This window comes from Oryctolagus cuniculus, chromosome 5 (assembly GCF_964237555.1).
Source record: "Oryctolagus cuniculus chromosome 5, mOryCun1.1, whole genome shotgun sequence".
NCBI classification, from domain to species: domain Eukaryota; kingdom Metazoa; phylum Chordata; class Mammalia; order Lagomorpha; family Leporidae; genus Oryctolagus; species Oryctolagus cuniculus.
Genome location: NC_091436.1, coordinates 76,065,076 through 76,082,989, shown reverse-complemented (window position 1 = coordinate 76,082,989; position 17,914 = coordinate 76,065,076). Strand labels below are relative to the sequence as shown.

Here is a 17,914-nt window from a genome sequence, read left to right as displayed (position 1 = left end):
TCTTTTTAAGATGTTGGGAAAAGGGAGGAGGGGAACCAAGCACCATGCCCTTCACACTTACAACCTCCCTGGATCACTGAGATCAGAGTCAGAGGCAAATGAGCCCAATTTACCTCCTTAGCTGGTCAACCCCGGTGGCAAACAAACAGCCACTCCTGTCCAGGCAACAGCTCCTAGGGGCGATGGTTGCCTGCATTGAAGCTCCCCGCCAGCACCTTCTGGCCGGACAGCCGGTGCCAAACAGCCCCAGGGAAACAAACAGCGATGGGGAGCTACACAGATGTCATGGATGCACAAACATGATCATAATCTAACCAGAAAGGGGAGAGAGCGAGGGCGGAAGCCCGCAGATCGCTTGTGGGAGCCGCCGCAATGGAGAGAGCGGCGTTGTGTGCGCGCACAGGTGCCACAGGCCAGCGGCGCGGAGAGCTGTCGCGGCTGCCTGCCGGGCTCGGCATTCCCACTAGGGCGCTGGAGCCCCGGCTGCGGCGAGCCTGGGCATCCCCCAGCCTGAGCCCGGGGAGGAACAGCCCAAAGAAAGGGCGCGAAGGGAGCAGGAGGGTGGGTAGGTGGGGGCGGGGGAGATTCATCGCCTCATTCTCGATTTCCCCCTCCACGAGCGTCTCGAGTGGGAACCTTTGCCGGGCTCGTGTGCGCCCCCTTATCCTTTCCCAACTCCGGGTGATCATCTCCCCTCTCCCCCTCGCTCTTCTCCTCGCTCCCTCTCTGGCTCCCCTCCCTTCCTACCGCGTGTCTCCTCCCCTCCCCCTCGCCTCCCTCAGCTCGGGCGGCAGCAGCCGTAGCCGCTCCAGCACAGCCGGCGATGGGCAGAGCGCGCGCGCGGCGCAGCAGCTCCGGACGCAGCGCTCTCCCTGCCCGCGGCTCGCTGCGCCCCGGCCGCCACTCTTGCTGCCTCGGCGTCCCTCGACTTCAGTCTCGCTCCTAGGATAGCGCCGCCACCGCCGCCGGGCCCTGCCTGCCGCCTGCGGCGCGCAACCCTCCCGCGCTCCCCGGATGGCGCGTTCCCCTCAGCACTGGTGAGTAGAAAGCGGAGCCCCGGGGCTCCGGAACTAGGGCTTGGCACCCAAGGAGCATCTTTTGATTTGGGAGGAAACGCAAACCACCTGCTGTGATTCTCCAACCTCGAGGCAGAAGGTCTCGGGAGGGTGCACTCTGTGGTCCCCGAGGGGATGTTTGCTTTTAACTCCACCTGCTGGCCACCTGAACCCTCTCCTTTCCAGCTACCGGGGCTTCCACAGTGGCAGGAGCAGTGTCTCCAAACAGGGTCATCTCTGCCCTCGCCACCTCCCAAGTCTCCTCCTCTGACTTCCCTCTTCTGGCAGCGCGCGAAGCCGCCCTTCACCCGATCTCGCACTGACAAAGCCTGCCCAAAGTCCGCCCCTGACCCACCTTGCCTCATTCCCCAAAGCCTGGCTCCAGCGTGGTCCTCTCGGGGAATCCTGACCTCATCCCTGGACACTAAGCTACCTCAAGAAATTGACATAGCCGCTCTGTGGTCCTGGCTAGCGTATAGTTACCGTGTTTCTTAGCACCTGGGTTGTTGTGGATATGTTTAAGCTTGAAAAAAGAAAGACAAAAACAATCTCTTTGCGACTAAACTTTTTGTCATTATTGTTTTAAAGCACACAACTGTTTGCACTGCATAGATTCCTTCTATTCATATACAGGCGTCTTAGTTAGTGGGGGACAGAATGCCCTCATGTTACCTCGTCCTCCGAGATTGGTCTTAGTCCCAGGTTGAGAAAGGAGCACCTGCCTGGTAAATTCCCTTCTGCAACATACCTACCCAAAGCTCAGCGACTCTTGAGGATAAAAAGCTTTTTCCTGAAGAGGAGAGTGGCACCAAACTTACTCCTTTAAATCTTCTTCGACACTGCAATAAGCCAAAGCCCGTGTTTTTCTTTAGGTTTAGTGGCTAAGAAAGGGATGTGGAAGGATTAGGAAACACTGCACCAAGAAGCTCCAGGCGCTATCTGGGTGCTCTGGTCTTGTGTAGAGTCTTTGCCTGGAGACAGGATTTCTGTAGAAGTTTCCTTAAGACGGCAACCTTTCCTCTGAAACCATGTTTACCGTCTTACTATTTCTCATTTGTTTGAAAGGAAATAGGGAGTTGTGTTCAGTGAATGAATATGGCCAAGGGTACCGAGGAAGTGAATGACCATAGAGAGGGAGCATTTTAATATTAAAATTTGTACCCCTTGTATTGAAATCTTAAAAATTGAAAATAATCCTACATGGTTTATGATTTCATTTTTAAGATAAAATATAAAAATGCACTGATTTTGGCATGACATGTTACTTTATAGAATCCTTGGTCATAGGGCTTGTGTTCCAAGCAATACAGGTAAGACTATATAGAAATAAATGTCAGAAACTTTAAAAGATGCCACGTTTAGGTATGCATGTGTGAACAAAAATTCCTGATGTTTTATTATTTTATTCTTATAAACATTCAGGTCACTAAGAATTAAATTGTTATTCTTACTCTTGTAGCTGGTTGAGAGAGAGAGAGATGCATCCTCACCCTACACAAGCAGGAAGGGAAAGTTGAGTAATAATCTAGGATTTTGTTTTTGTTTTTGTTTTTTTAATGGGAAGTGTCTTAAAGTCTCACTTTCTCCAATGTCAGAAATTTCTTTGCCTGTTTTGTTACTATCAAGCCGTATCCAGGGCATTCTCTTTTCTTGTATAGACATAGGCAAAAAACAATGACAAGGGGAAAGTTTCACATAAATGTAGACAGCTGCATCAAGGGTTAGGAGGGGTTAAGAATAATGACTTTATTGTTGGGTTTCTATTTTGGAAATGTTGGTTTGTTAAATATAATGTTTTACTAAGAGATTTGAACTATGTATTTAAACTTGCAATTACTTCAAATAGTCACATGTGGCTTTGTAGGTGTTTAGTAGGTAAGTTAAGAGCTGAATGAAAAGATTATTTATTTTTTTCTCTAAATATATCTATTCTTTAATAACAGTGGGATGATTAGCATGCACAGTATGTATAATAATACTGAATCAGTCTTGGAAAAGATACAACCCAGTTGAATAAAAGAGAAAGTAAGGTGTAATGCTGACTGTGATCATTTATTGTTCATAATTTTGTGAATGATCAGTTCAAGGAAGTGCATCATAACATAATTCTAATTAATTTTGGAAATATTAAAATGACCTCAGAAATAGCTATAAGAATGAAAATAATCTGCTATAAATTATGAATGAAATTCATGTAAACATTCTTAGTGAGATGAGATAAAATATTTCTGTATTGAATGCTATTGTTATCAATAAGATTATGTGAAACAATTATGTGCAACACATGGGGTAAAAGGTATTCCAATACTGGAATGGCATATTTATAGAAATATTAAAGCCTGTCTTATATTGCTCATAATTACATACTACTAAAAGATAAGTCTAACCTAAGTATTTTCAATAGTAAAGAAAAAGAGGAATTTTAAATTGTGGAAATTATGTAAATTATCTCATTGACAAGTTGTCATTAGTTGAATATTTTCATGGGCAATTATTTTCACTTTGTGTGTGTGGTGGAAAGAGAGAGAAGAATTGAGGAAGAAAAAGCATCAAGAACAGAGAGATAAATGGAAAGAATAAAATCTATAGATACTCAAATTCTTTATTCAAGTGAGGATTAACTCAATGGATGTTCTATTATTTTGGCATTTGTGGTAACAGCTGTTTCCTAACTTGGATTTTGAGAAATTCTTCTTTAATTACAGGAATAAAAATACAACTTTTTTTCTTAAACAGTGGTTGATTTTTTTCAACACAACCTAGGGATCACAGGCAGATTATTTTATGCAGTCTACCTGACTAATTAAACAAAATGAAGTTTTACAAATGTTTGAAACCAAAACCTTGAAAGAAGAAAAGCACCTCAGATCACAGTATCAGATAAAGTACTTTGGTGTCTTAGAAGCCAAAATGAATCTGTCACGAGATAAACACAGTATTCTCATAGCTTAATAGTAGTATATATTTGTTTACACTGGTTGATGAATTAATGAACTGTGGTTATTTGCATTTTTATTTATAAATGCACAGCTTATATATTATATAATGCAAATTTTGTAAATTCACAGTTGTCCTCAAGTTGCTCTTTCATGTTTCAAATTATTACATAAATGTTCACAAATGTTCTATTTCTATCTTCATTCTATAAAAGAAGGAATATTTAGCAAAAATCATTTTCAAGGAACAAATATGCAAAATGAACTAATCAAAACTATCAAGATGATTTAATACAATTAAAACTCCTACAGAAAGACACCTTTAAATTATTTGATTTTACATATGGCAGACTTGTGAAATATTCTTTTATTCATTTAGTGACAAACACAGCATTGGTATTCTTAATAGAAGGAATCACAAAACTTAAATATCATTGAGAAATATAGAGTATTTCATTTATATCATTTTACAAATTAGTTGGCATACTATTGTGTACTTAATAGAGATAAACCAGCTGTCCTGACTATGCTGTATCTAACTTTCTATAAAAGAAAAGCCAGTTTTTCTTCCTTATTTTATTATATGATGGTAATAAGGGAGAAATCGGCTTTAGTAGTGAAGAAAACCAGAAATGAAACAAAATAAAGGGCCTGTGTATATTCAGGGAGCATCTTATTATTTTGTCTTGTAGCCATCATAGTTGAAAGTAACCAGCCCAGTGTTTCTGCTCACCCTTCGCCACTTTCAGATTAAAGCTTGGGACATACTTTTAATATTAAACTGTAAGTATTCCACCTAATAACATTTTTGCAAAATTTTCCTTATAAATTCTTCACTCAAACAATATAAGTTTTTGTTTTATGGTAATAGTATGTCATGAACAGTTCCATTTTAACTTTATGGACAGTTGTCTGAAAATATTAAAAAACAGATTGTGTTTTTTTATAAGCAAAGCAAAGCAGTGGAAATGAACTTATAGTTACTTATATTTTCATCTCTGTGCTTACTCAATCTTTATGTCACCACAGAGAAAATTTGGGCATTCATATATTATTTATTTATTTGTTTTCATAGACTGTGTAGTCTATGATAGACAAGGGGAATAAATTTTTTTCACAAGGGTCCAAGTCCATGTTGAAAGCCCTGGCACTTTTAGCTTTCTCTTCACTGATGGCCAGAGGGATCAATGAAAGTGAACGACTAATGAAGAGCCATCATCATTACTTGTTAAAATAAATTTTCTAAGACACTGATGGTGAAGGTGGCTCATTAGTGTCACCTCTCCTAGAAAGAGTAACCTAGTGATATAGATTGGTATCTCAGTTACACTAGCTAAAACAACAGTGCATCATCTTTGTATGCCTGATTTGGTGGAAGTTGGGGGAATATGTGATCTCAGACTCCTGGGTGACTAGTTCAAAAGCTGAGGAGGAAAACTTGTCTTAGGAATTGGCCTTCTTTCAATCAATTAAGATGCAAATTTGGCTGAAAGAAGAAATACATCCCCAAGGCTCCTATGACCCAATTTCTTTGGAGTGCTTTTCAGCCTTATTTACTGAAGTCCTACTACATGGCAAGAGCTCAAGTGATGGCCATGGATGCATGAGTGAATATAATATAGGCTCTCAAACAGCTCAGAATTTACTGGAGAGACAGATAAGAAAAAAACAGGAAAAAGCCATGAGATACCAGCTGCCTTTAACCTATGACAGCCACCATGTTACTGCTAGAGAAAAATAAAATGACCATACTAAGGCTTGACACAAAAGTAACCTAGTTAACTTTAAAAAGCATTTATTTCTATAGCATCCTATATTAATTCCAAAGATTTTTTTAAATAATGCAGGTACTAATTAGTATAACAAATATAGAGAGTCCCATACTAATGAACCCAATTGTCAAGTCAGTCCTTATAGGTTATAGGATAATTTTCTAAAAAAACAAACAAATAAAAAACCCAAAACAAAAAAACCAGAAACAACTTATGAACATTGAACATACATTTGAAATGCCACGACTGTCTTTTGAAAACTCTGTATATTCAAGGAACATTCACAGGGAGGGGTGAAGCTTATGAACCATTTTCCCTGGATGGGTATTTGATGCAGTGGTTACAAGATGCTTCTTGGGATGTCTGCACCCCATACTGGAGTGCCTAGGTTTGAGTCTTGGCTCCTTTGTCCATTCCTGTTTCCCGCTAATCTGCACCCTGAGAGGCAACAGGTGATGGCTCTATTAGTTCCAGGTTCCTGGCTTCAGCCTGGTCCAGAGCTGGCCATTGCAGTCATTTGGGGGAGTGAACGAGCAGATGGAAGAGCTGTCCTTCTATCTCTCTCTGCCTTTTTAAGAAGATGGAAAGACAATTTACAGACTACTTTAAGAACATAGAAATAAACTTACAAGGTAATTTAAAATCTTTGTATCATATTCATTCTGATAATGCACATTTATTATGTAGTTACAACTGAGTGATAGAGAAGGAAAATGACTTAGAGCTGGGATGATAAAATGTATAGTCACAAATTAAATTGAGAAAAATTATAGAGCCACATTTTAACATTACATGCCATCCAAGCTAGAACAAGGACTGAATATGTATTTTCATAATAGCTGAAATTATTAATATTTTTATTATAAAAATAATGGCCCAAAACAGCTTTGGAAGGTGTCTGAATGATGCTACAGGAATAACTCATACATGTGAAGAGTCTGATTCATTTAGTTTCATTGTTTATTTTCCAAGAAGACAAAAGTGTTAGATTTTTATCTCTAAGGGGAAAATCTGACTCATAAGTTGTTGGCTTTGTTTTATGGATTCTATACTACTTTATATTTACAACATGTTTTATATCTAGACAGTGATGTAGCTAGATAAAACAATATAATTGTATATCATTGGGGGAAATAGGAAAACCTTTGGTAAGAGATGAGTTACAAGAAATATGGCTGTTAGTTGTGCTTCCTTGCTTTGAAAGGACTGCATCAAAGCTGCCAATCCAATGTGTCTCCTTTGTCCACTCATAGGCTGGTGACATTTTTCTTCTCCCACTGGGTGATTAAGAAGTGGCTACAGAGCCACTTTTCCACAGGAGTGGAAAAGACATCCAGAGGTGTTATTAGGTACTGTGCTTGGGAATTCAGAAGTTGGGACCATCACCTGCTATTTACAATGCATTTTTTGTTGTGATCAAGGGAACTACAGATGCATTCATGATCAGAGCTGTTTCGGGATGGCAGATGTAGCGGATGGTCAAACTTAAGGCCCCTGCAGCAGTTTGAGACAGTCATTTTTTCATGTAAATCTGAGATGACACTGGAGAGCTGGGAACTGTGGGCTTGAATATACTATTTCCATTTTGTAAGCAAAGTTCATAAGATACTCTCTCACCTTGCTAGTCATTAACTCTGTCTTGACCCATCCCAAAATGACAGCTGCAAGGCCTCTATAGGCCAAGAGTTCAGTTTTGACAAGGGCCCTGTAGCAAGCTAATAGCCATTTTTCAATAGGGACATACCTGATAGGAGTGTATCTTGCATGCAGGGCAGGTGACCAGTCTAAAACCTAGAGGGTGTCTACAAGTTGAGGCTGCTTATCTTTTCCAGAGACTTAAAAGAGAAAAATCATTGTCCACAGACTTGTAGCTCACAGATTATTTAGGCATGAGGGGCCCCAAATGTAGATAGCAGTCCATAGCCTATTGAATAACTTTTTTTTTTTTAATTTGAAAGACAGAGTTATAGAGATAGAGGCAGGGAGGGAGGGTGGGAGAGTGAGAGAGAGAGAGAGAGACAGAGAGAGAGAGACAGAGAGAGAGAGACAGAGAGAGAGAAGTCTTCCACCTGCTGGTTCACTCCCTAGATGGCTGCAGTGGCCAGGATTGGGCCAGGTTGAAGCCAGGAGCCTGGAACTTCTTTCAGGTCTCCCACACGGGTGCAGGGGCCCAGGGACTTGGGCCATCTTCTGTGCTTTCCCAGGCCATAGCAGAGAACTAGATCGGAAGTGGAGCAGCCGGGACTTGAACCAGTACCTATATGGGATGCCATTACTGCAGGCAGCAGCTTTACACACTGTGTCATAGCACCGGCCCTTGGATAACTTCTAACAGTGAGTTAGTTTGTACCTCACTCAGTGGATGCTGATTTTTTAAAATTATTTAATAAAAAGATCCAAGTAGAATTTCCAAACAAAGCATATTCCATCCCCAAAAGCTAGATGCTGATTCAGTAAGAAGTAATTGAGAATGAATAGCAAGTTTATTTGACTACTAGATGGATAAAACATTATGACTCTGCCCATATAGCCACACAATACTATTTGATGAACAGAGGTCTGAATTTTGTCTGGGGTTGTCAGTTCCTGTAGTTGATAGAAGTGTGATAACACCATAGTCAATGCCATGGCAATGGAGATTTCTGAGATGCTTTTCAACAGGACATTACCTCTGTCCTTAAAGCTGTCTCATTATAGCACCTACTGCTGATGGCAAATGGAAGAGGGATTTTAGATACCCTTGGTGTTATCTTCTAGTAATTTGAGGGGTTACTGCAAACGTGTACTGGTGGTCACCAAGGTAACTTGCTCTTTGTCCTCAGAAGCTAATAGAATAGAAAATATGGCATTAGCACAGTTTAAGATAGCATGTCAAGAATTTAGTCTATCCAATGGATTCAGTAACATGAACAACTGAGGCTTTGGATTTAACAACTGGATTTAGTTGGTGATAATCCATCCTAAGATTCCAATTTTTATTAATCTTTTTCACTGGCCATTCAGTGTAGTTGCATTAGGTATCATATTTATTACTACCTATGTTAACTTCAAATCTATGATTTCCTTTTTACCTCCTGGGATTTCAAGCTATTTCCTTTGGACCAACTGGGAAAACATAGAGAGGAAGACTAGAAAGTGATTTAAATGTTCCATTAGCATGTGGCCTTTTCCAGTTTGATAATCTTCTCAGGCATGTAATAGATGACAAAGTATATATATATATATGTGTGTGTGTGTGTGTGTGTGTGTGTGTACAACACAATTCCTACTATGCAATCAGAAAAACAGTAGAAGTAACAGTTCACTGAATGGATCCAAAAGATGTCATCCACAAGATCACATTAGTTCACCTTTACCATGGTTCATGGTGCTTAAAATGATCTTTTTCTAAAGGTGACTTGGGTGTCCATATCCAACATATTCTAAAAGTTCTACTTGTCACCTCCCTAAAGTCAATATACCTGGATGTGTGCATCTGTCCTTTGATGACCTTTGGGGATAGGGATAATTTGGCTTCATGTTTCTGTTTAAATTATCTGAGATCACAGAGAAGGGGCAGAGAAGAATGAGAGAGCAGGGTATGAGGAAGGCTTCATATGTACCTTCAGTTTCAAGTAATATGGCAGCCACTCATGGCATGAAAAAACTAACTTTGAATATTTTTTCTGGACAATACTCCATATTGGGAGTACTATTCTCATGGATGACATCCTCTCTTTCATTCTTGGGAAATTGTTGACTCAGAAATTACAGTCACATTCCTCTTTCTTCTGGGGCATGGTTTCTACAATCTAAAGCTGACTCAGTGTTGGCTTACACAGTGATGATTTTCTTTAATGAATCTACCCTAATCTAAGGCTTACACAGTGATGATTTTCTTTAATGAATCTACCCTAATCTAAGGCCTTAGCCTCCTCCACTCTGTATATAATATCTCAGTAATTTTACAATTAGGGATAGGAGTTTTTTGGTGGTTTTTTTACTTACTTCCAGAGCCCTTGAGAATTTATATAGGTTTCTTTTTCATTGTCTAGGAGGCAGTGTTTTTCAATATGGGGGGAAACGCTTCATCTATCATTTGTCTCTCAGGAAAATCTCAACAAGAGGATTACAACTCCTTTATAGCAGCAAGGACTCACTTGTATCATGCTGAGTGAAATAAGCCAGTCCCAAAGGGACAAATACCATATGTTCTCCCTGATCGGTGACGACTGACTGAACACCAAGAGGGAAACCTGTTGGAGTGAAGTGGACACTATGGGAAACGGTGGCTTGATCAGCATAGCCCTGACTGTTAATGAACAACTTAATACATTATCCCTCTTAGTAGTTTTTTTATCTGTTCTACTTAATATGACTGGTTTAGTTCTGTAATTGATGCACAGTTATTATTAAGTATTAAAAATTAACTGAAATGTGATCCCTGTTGAACATGGGAGTGGGAATGGGAGAGGGAAGAGATGTATAATTTGGGACATGCTCAGGCTGACTTGCCCCAAGTGGTGGAGTTGGAAGCATACCAGGGGATTCCAATTCAATCCCATCGAGGTGGCATGTACCAATGCCATCTCACTGTTCCAGGTGATCAGTTTCAGTTCACAGTTGGTCATGGTGGAGGGACTGGGAGTCAAAGGGAGCACATAGACAAGTCTAGTACCTGCTAACGCTAACCAATGGAGTAAATAAAGGGGAGAGTGGTCTAACATGGGAAGTGAGATACTCAGCAGACTCATAGAATGGCAGATGTCCTAAATAGCACTCTGGCCTCAGAATCAGCCCTAAAGGCATTCGGAGCTGGCTGAAAAGCTCATGAGAGTATTTCAGGCATGGAAAGCCAAGACACTCTGGCAAAAGATCTCTGCGAGTGAGATCCCAGTGGAAAGAACAGGTCATCAAAGAAGGAGGTACCTTTCTCTGAAGGGAGGAGAGAACCTCCACTTTGACTATGACCTTGTCTAAACAAGATAAGAGTCGGAGAACTCAGAGGGCTTCCATAGCCTTGGAAACTCATGACTGGAGCATAGGGAGATTACTGATGCCATAGACAGGAGTGTCAATTGGTAAAGTCAACAACAGGAGTCACTGTGCACTTACTCCTCATGTAGGATCTCTATCCTTAATGTGCTGTATATTGAGATTTAATGCTATAACGAGTACTCAAACAATATATTTCACTTTGTGTTTCTATGGGGGTGCAAACTGTTGAAATCCTTACTTAATGCATACTAAACTGATCCTCTGTAAAAAAAAAAAAAAAAAAAAAAAGAAATTATCAATTCCCAACTTGACTCTCACTGGGATTAAACATGACAATAGGTCTGCTCTGATTTCATCATCATTTAAAAAAAAATCATCTATTATTTTTCACTTTATGTTTGTGTGGGAGCAAACTGTTGAAATCCATACTTGATGTATAGTAAGCTGATCTTCTGTATATTAAGATAATCGAAAATGAATCTTGATGTGAATGGAAGGGGAGAGGGAGTGGGAAAGGGGAGGGTTGTGGGTGGGAGGGACGGTATGGGGGGGAAGCCATTGTAATCCATAAGTCGTACTTTGGAAATTTATATGCATTAAATAAAAGTTAAAAAAAAATTAAAAAAAAAAACTGTGAGAGATTTTACTGTCACTTAGAAATGAATCTAAAATAGCCTTTATGGAATGAAGAAGAGATTTAACCATGAAATATACCATTATTCCTTAGCAGTCAACTAATTCAATGCCCCTCCTTTCCCAGGTGAGCCAGTCAAGGTTCTAATGACTCATCTGGTTTCTGGTTATGAAGCTCCCCATCTTTCCCACTCAGTGTTTTTGTTTGTCTCTCTACTGTCTGAAAGGAGGCAGGCCCTTTCTATTATAAAGACCCAAGCTTAACAAGTACAAGTCTTAGTGCTAGTTGTTACAATGCTACAGATCTGAGACAGGCCTCCAGATTAGTAAGGAAGTCCTTCTACTCTAGGGGAAATATCAATGATCAGGACAGCATTCTAGCATTCTAGAATCTATACTTTACTTATTTCCTGATAGTTAGTCTAAAATGGCCTCCTTTATTCCTCCTCATTATTTATTGCCTGTTTACCATATAATTGAGTGCACAGTTTTGCTAAGGATCGCCATAGACTTCTACTAATCCCATAAATTATCTGCAGTGTCTTATCTTTCCTCTTTCAGAAGGAAAAAGACATCTTTTTTAGCATTTCATCCTATGGCTAGTATTATCAGAATATCTGAAGAATATGAGTTGTTTCTAGTTGTAAATTAAAGTGAAAGGGATGATGGTAGAAGACGTTAGGCTCCTAGGTCAGAGATGAACATTTCATTGTTTACAGTAATATCAGTAGCATGGGTATCAGCACTTCTACACAGGTTTCCTGAGCCATGATTTCCACAAGAAGCATGAAGCAGATCTAATGATACAGATGCATTGCAATAAAAGGATTCTGAATTTAAAGAATATGAAAATTTTATTGGGCAGTAAGCATTACTCCTTTTGCTTCAGAAAGAAATGCCACTTCTATGTTCCAGGACGGCTTGCTTTACAAACATCTTTTAGAAATAGTTCAGAACACAGGTAATCAATGATTCTTTCATACAATATGCAAAAATGTGGTAAACCCATAGGAAATTGCCTTCCCACAGTGATAAAAGACTTCAATAAATACTAGTTTAGAAAAGTTCCCTATCTATAGTATGATATATGTTTGTCCTGGTGACTCCCGAATGATGGAATGCTCCCAACATGTGATATCTGAGATTTATGAATCTACTCCTAAAATAGAAATGAAAAAGGAAAATTTTGGAGCAAATATATTATACTTAATGTACAATACTAGAGTTTTCCTTACTTAATTTAGACTACATGGGATATAGCATAGGACAATTTAAGAAATTGAGAAATTTTATGTAACATTTTGAGCCTAAACCACAAAATGTAAGAAATGTAGATATTGTGTAATTTTAACAGATTGTAAGTAAAAAAAAAATCATTAAGCAAAACTGTGATTTGTAGATGTTTTCCCATGGTCTTAATCTTTTTCTGTTTTACAGTTTGAAAACAGCCTAAACTTTTCAAAGTAGTCCAAGGGAAAACTTCAATACTTCAATTTTGAACAGTTTAAGACTGAGGATAGCTGTCAGTTTATTTACTAGACATCTCCAATATTCTTGCCTAGAACAAATGCTCTTTCTCTGTGTTAGCCCAATGTCCGGATATCTGATTGTAGTATAAATGTAACATCACAGTGGCCTTATATTTTTATATGGGTTTTCCCAACTACATTATTGTGAAACTAAATACTGTTGCTTATGGATCCTAAAAATCCAGGGGCTGAAACTGTGGCTCAGTGAGGTAACCTGCTTGTCTGCAGCATCAGGATCCCATATGGGTGTCAATTTGAGTCCCATCTGCTCTGCTTCCAATCCAGCTCCCTGCTAATGCACCTGGGAAAGCAGCAGAGGATGGCCCAAGTAGTTGCGCACTTGCATCCACATGAGACACCTATAAGAAGCTCCTGGCTTCAGCCTGGCCCAGTCGGGCCCACTCCTGGCCATTGCAGTCATTTGGGGAGTGAATCAGCAGAAAAAAATCTCTCTGTCTCTCACTCTCTCCCCTACCCTGTAACTCTGCCTTTCAAATAAATAAATATATCTTCAAAATACTCCTAGCACCTAGTCCCTAAAATGAAGCATTTTGAATATTCAATAAATATTTTTAGAGATGAACTGATGGTAGCAATGTCCAATAACATTGAACTTTCAGGTATTTTAGAAAATCATGTTCATAAGGAATAAATGAATGAGAGATGTACAGAATATTCAAGATACCGTAATCTATGAGTTCTCAATGGCCACTTATTTACTAAAGGTAATGGAAATAAACAAATTTTGATCCCATTCCTAATTTTGGGACATTCTGAGAAACTAAAACTATTTAGTACTTAGAGTGAAATATTAAGATTTATATAGCTTATATGCTTTTAAAAATTGGAGTCACAGAATTAAATGTAAGGTTTTGTTTAATCATTAAGAGGTTCAGACCTATTTGCTTATATTATCCTAAATTAACTTCTACCCTAACCCTCTGTCAACAATTTCAGTGTTTGAAATTTTCCTTTTATCAAAGAGATAGATGGAAAATGAGTTATTTGCCTTTCTCCTTTGGCCTTGATGCACAGGTGTTCTTTCTTCATTTCTTTCTCATACTATTTTTTTCTCTTATAGTCAAATGTCTGCTGCTCATACCTACCTTTCCAGTTTCTGTCTCTCCATGTAGCCCTGACCTCTATTGCTGCCATCACCAGTGCCAACTCTGAAGTCTGAAACACTTATCTTTCATTTGTTCATTTGTTCCAACTTTCCAATTTCTGTTGACTCTTATTGCTCCTTTATGTTCTAAAAACAGCGAACAGACAAACAAAAGGCTTGTTTTTCAAGGAGAACTGCCCCTTCCCCACTTCTATGCAGTGAGCTTGAAGGATGAGGTGGTGATATAACTGGAACACTTGTACATTGCTACAGAGGAAGCAAAATGGTACCACCATTTTGAAAAACATTTTAATAATTTCTTGCAAACTTTTTAAAAATACAAATATTGTTTGTGTCAGCAGTCTCATTTCCAGATATTTACTCAAGGTCTAGGTAAAAACCTATAATTAATATTTATATTTTCCAAACTGGAAACAATCTAAAGTTCCATCAACTGCTGAATCAAAACTAAAATGCTGTATTCATACCATGGCATGCTGTTTATCAATTAAAAAGGAATGACCTACTTACTGCCTGGTGAAAAGTCACTCAGAAAGCTACCCTACTGTACAATTATATTTATATGATATTTGGAAAAAATCAAAAGTTAAGATTAGAAAAAAAAAAAGCAGTGGTTTCCATGCTTAAGGAAGGCAAGTTGGGATTGACTTCAGAACAGCAAAGAGATTTCTTGGAGTCATGGAACTGTGCTATATTTTGACGTATGGTTGTGGTTTGTAGACATTTGTCCAAATTTGTTGAAATAATCACCTAAATAAAATTACCCTTATGTTTGTAAACAAAACTTTAGCAAAAATTTTTAAGAAAATGCATAAATACAAGGATGGGAAAAGCCCCATAGATGAGTCTATATAAATTTTATTAGCTATTTTCTACCTGTATCTAGAGAAGATTGTTTTTCATATTTACAGACATTACAATTTGAAAATTTGCGTACATATCTAAACAGCCTAACTTGCTTAAGTAATATCCATCATCATTTCAAAATACTGACACATTTTTTTCATTAAATCTTTATAATAACCTTGAAGAGTTATTGGGATAAGCTTTTTAGACTGCTATGCAGATAAGAAAACTAATCCAGAGATGTTACATGGCTTGTTGGAGGTACTCAGTATAGGAGCCAGACTAGAAACCATGTGCAAAGACATTATAATTTTTGAAGAATTGACTATTGCTCTAATGTAATGGATCCAAAATTTAAATATTTTACTTCAATTTTAAAACATTTTTGCTTCTTTTTTCCTGGTAATTTATTTCTCATTATATTTTACAAAACTCTTGATTCCTGATGGGTAGGAAATTTAAAACAAATCTAATACTTTACTACAATTACTTTGAGGTGCACTGATTCCTCGGTCATTGCACTCAACTAAACAAAAATAAGAGAAATGCAAAGACATATAACCAAAATTGGTATAGGTCTCTTACTTTAGATATTCTAAATTTGATGGTAACACATTAGAACTGGTTGTTGTCCTCACTTCTTCCAGAACCTAACTCTGGTTTACTATTATGTCTTCTGACTCCAGTGAGTCCTTTGGATTACATTAATTCTTTTTAAAATTGCACTCTCTTAGTTACCTAGTTTAAAAGATATTTTGAGAAATATTTTTGAAAATTCTAATGTTAAAACCAAATGTAGTAGAGAGGAATTTAATATAATTATCCATTCATGAAAGTAGGCAGTAAAATTTATCCATGTTTCCTATATTTTCTGTCACTAGCCAGGCTATGAAAATGGAGGATCATATCATTATTATCTCTGTCATGTGGGTTCATAGTGTTTCAGATTCCCAGTTTAAGCCAGGCCCCATCTTCAGGCAGACTTGTGTAACCCAAAAGATAAGAGCTTTCCACTGAGGTAATGTGCTTTTATTCCTAATGGCAACCTGAGGAGTAGATGAACAGTACATATTACCATAGTATTAGAGCAATTGTAGGAAAACTTCAGGCCAGATTTGCATCCTGCTGAACTGGGTGCGATTTTTGATTCCCAGAAAGAAGTTTCTCTTCTGCCAACCAGGAAAAGAACCCAAACTATTAAGAACAATTACATGTAGTTTTCAGCTCTGTACAATGGGAATTGAAATTCTTTGTAATTAATTATAGCTTATGCAGATAAAAAGAAAATAAATTTAAAAGCAAATCATTAAAGAATGGAAAATATTGGAACTCATGTTATCAGTATTTTCATAATCACAGCTAAGTGTTGTTCTAAGCCTTTGAATATATCACGTTGCATTTGATTGAAAGAAGGGAAATTGTAATACTTTCTAGTTTGTGTGACCTTATGCCTTAGACTCATTGAGAAATTTCTGATCACTAATTAAATGTGCTAACCAGCTAGTGAATTTCTGTTGAAAGGAACAATTTCTTGGCTGCTGATACAGAGGCACCTCTGAAATGGAGTAGAGAAACTCATGGGTAGAATAAAATTGCTTATTAAAAGAAATGACTCTTCATTCAATTAAAACAGCAGGGTCTAGAAAACATACAAATCTTAATTAATTACTTTGCTTGGAAATCATCCAAACTGTCCAAGGTTGATTTTTCCTTCATCCTAAAATTATTCTCCTGAAACTCACAAACATTTTATTGACATAGACCAAGCAAAATAGATCAGAAAGTTTGTTTTTCAAACCAATCAATAATGCAGAGAATATTTTTATTTTTATAAATTTATCTGTCTTCTGATATATGAAAATATAAGTATACATATATGCACTAGAATGCACACACATGTTCATACTTGTGTACAGACACAAATTGTCAAATGTATAAATAACATATATAAATATATTCACATGCAAATGCACAAATGCATAAATACTTACATATCAGTATACACATCTGTGAATACATCTAAACACTTATATGTGTGCATAACTTGCTAAGTACTCCATGTTCAGAAATAAGCAACTCCTAAATTTGCTATAAAGACAAACATACAGACTTTCAACATAGGACAAACAGGAAGATTAGAAAGATAATCCCTATACAGAGATGGAGAGAAGAATGCTTTCCCAGTATTCTTATTTCCATCTTAGCTCTTGATGCATGCAGATTCTTCCTGTCTTTTGAGTCTTTCTCTGAGCACATCAGCCCTCTGAATGAAGCAAACACAGGAGCAGAGGCTATCTCCATATCAGCTTGGGAAGTAGAGCTACATCATCTTTATAAGTAGTAGACAAGTACATAATCATTATAACTGTTAATAAAAGATAATGACATTGGTATTATGGTTAGGCACTTTAAAACCCTATTACCTACTTAGTCTCTGCTTTACCTAATAAGTGATATCGACTATGAAATCAAACCAGCAGTGCAAAATGGCAAAAATAACGAATAATAAAACAATAACTAAATTGTTAAGAATAGTTCGTGTAAGGAACACTGCATGTTCTTACATTATTTTTTGAATTGTTTTCTGTATTCACTGAACATCTGTTAAACTAGTACGTGAACATTTCAGAGTAAGACAAATGTTCTAGATTAGCAAATGAATCAACTGTCATGTATCGATTTGAGGTTGCAACAGAACTGAGTATTTCTTTGTTAGACATTTACCACTAAATTGGGCCTCCTTGGACCCCAATTTTGTCTTACATTGAAGCTAGAGTATTTGTTTAATAGGTGCAAAGAAAGTTATCAAAATTCTTAACTGAAAGTGAAGTAAGATAAATTGGCCATGATTTCTCTTGCTTTTTCAAATTTTAAGCTTGTTTTGGAGCAACTTCCTGTTATTACTCACAAAGCAGAAGCCTGCGATAAATGGACTGAGAACTAGAAATACCTGTGGCTTTGATAAGAGGTAAGAAGAAAATGGCTTTATAAAGGGATATAGGCAAGAGAGCTATACTTTCCTAAATGGTGTGATCAAAGA

General features: G+C 37.9%; 1 protein-coding gene across 3 annotated transcripts in view; it reads left to right on the top strand.

The window, feature by feature from the left end:
* The first annotated feature begins 306 nt into the window (after window positions 1–306).
* The window catches only part of FUT9 (fucosyltransferase 9), a 216,673-nt gene continuing 199,065 nt past the window's right edge, over window positions 307–17,914 (top strand). Inside the window, exons 1-2 of one of the 3 annotated variants that reach the window (XR_011388612.1) lie at window positions 307–1,037; window positions 4,684–4,774. The gene's annotated coding sequence lies outside the window, so the exon portion shown is untranslated. The remainder of the gene's footprint in view (window positions 1,038–4,683; window positions 4,775–17,914) is intronic. The other 2 variants (XM_070073764.1, XM_070073763.1) reach the window with 2 other exon arrangements.